General features: G+C 42.9%; 1 non-coding gene across 1 annotated transcript; it reads left to right on the forward strand.

The window, feature by feature from the left end:
* Positions 1-1,342: 1,342 nt before the first annotated feature.
* On the forward strand, positions 1,343-1,415 carry trnar-acg (transfer RNA arginine (anticodon ACG)). Its single transcript has one exon. It is a non-coding gene; the product is annotated as a tRNA-Arg (tRNA).
* Positions 1,416-1,786: the final 371 nt, after the last annotated feature.

The following is a 1,786-nucleotide window of genomic DNA, read 5'->3' on the forward strand; positions in this document are numbered from 1 at the left end:
CATATTACATGGGGTAAAACGGGTAAAATGCCGATTGCTGTGACAGTGATTCGAGCAGAACTTACTGTGTTGACAATGCCAAGGAAGAACCATTTCATGATCCTGGCGCCACATGGAAAAGCACGATGCAAAAAGCAATAAGGATCGGGGCAGAGGTTATGCCAAGAACAGAAACACACGCACAAAGGAATACTTGTCAAACAGTGACTGAGATGTGGGAACTCAGATTCGGTTGCATATATATCGCTTCTATGTCCGGAGAGACTGTAGAGATTGCAACACTGAGATTGTAGGATGTTATGTTTGCGAGATATCTACAAAACTTCAAAGGGTCATGGGATACTGCAGGGTATTGCTGAAATGTATTTCTCAATAACACTGTATTTTAACATCGGTTACTTCACCAATTTCCTCACTTATTGACGTAATCATATAATGGCATGTCATATAATCCCAGTTCAAGGGCGTGGAATCAGAGAAATTGATTTGCAATGCACCCAAAACTAATTGGAAATGGTAATGGCGTTCAGCGCGAGCATGTGGCTGCGAAAATGCAATCGGTGAGCGTAATGCCATTCTCTGATGATATAGAGGCGCGTGAAATATCGAGGCTAAAAGCTCCCGCCTTAAGGAGACCGGCTTCAATTCCCACGCATCAAGAAGCAGTGGGACATCAGGCTCGGAGCTCCAATTTCACCTGCAAGAACTTGTATTCACATGGAACACGGAACTTTGGGACATCAGCTGGTCGAATAGATACTCAACTATTTTATTCTTAAGTCAGTAGTTTTCAGCAGGATACTTGTTGTGGATTGAAAGAATATCTACAACCGGGACAGTCAAAATTACAAAGAAGAATTCTGCAAAGAGTCAATTCTTGGAGAAGCATCTGTGCAGAGTGATGCAGAGGAATGTTTACGTCATCTGCCATCCTCATATGTTTGACTTTGCACTGGATTAATTTCCATGAAGGGATTTTTTTGCTCGGTTCACAGTATTCACTTTCCTGCATATTCGCAAAAGTCGCTACTGTACTCGAAACCTCTGAACATTAACTGGTATATACAATGTGGTGATTCGGCTCACATTCACGTGAGTTATGCTGAAGAAGTGGATTCGAAATTCATCACATCACATTCCATTAAATGACTAAGCAGACAGAGTGTGAATGGAAGCTTCATGAGGACATATGTATTTTTTTTTGGAAAATTCGTTGCTTTGAAAGGTGATGAAGATTAGACTGAAGCAGTGACAGTGATTATCTTTATTGCTTGTTCAACTGGAGAACATGACTGCTATTAACCGTTCCGTATTAACATCACGGCTGCTAAGGCTGTGCATTGGGCCAGTAGCGCAATGGATAATGCGCCTGACTACGAATCAGGAGACTGTAGGTTCGAATCCTACCTGGCTCGCCAGTAGCGCAGATTTTAATCCCGCTTAAAAATTGATTTTTCAAAAGCCGAAATAAGGTGTGAGCTCCTCATCTGCAGGAACGAGAATGCCTTCATTAAATGCCCCCGAGAACATGAGAGTCAATGTCCCAGCGTCATCACAGGAGGGAAGCCGAATAGTCGCGCGGGTGACTTATGGGCACCTTTCCATTTCATAAAGCCACCGATCGAATAACTGTTGCTCGCGGTGATGCTCTGCTTTGAGCATTTTTCGAAACTCTTTGGCCAGTGGAATCAGAGAAGAATGAAGGGTTAACTGTCCAACTGATCTTTATAGAGTGTGAGTTCTCGAGTCTCCTACCCGCTGACTGATAAAGTTTTCCTAACAGTCT

The sequence above is a fragment of the Chiloscyllium plagiosum genome, unplaced genomic scaffold, assembly GCF_037043375.1.
Source record: "Chiloscyllium plagiosum isolate Xiang-an unplaced genomic scaffold, Cpla_swu_hap1 HiC_scaffold_42, whole genome shotgun sequence".
Classification (NCBI taxonomy): domain Eukaryota; kingdom Metazoa; phylum Chordata; class Chondrichthyes; order Orectolobiformes; family Hemiscylliidae; genus Chiloscyllium; species Chiloscyllium plagiosum.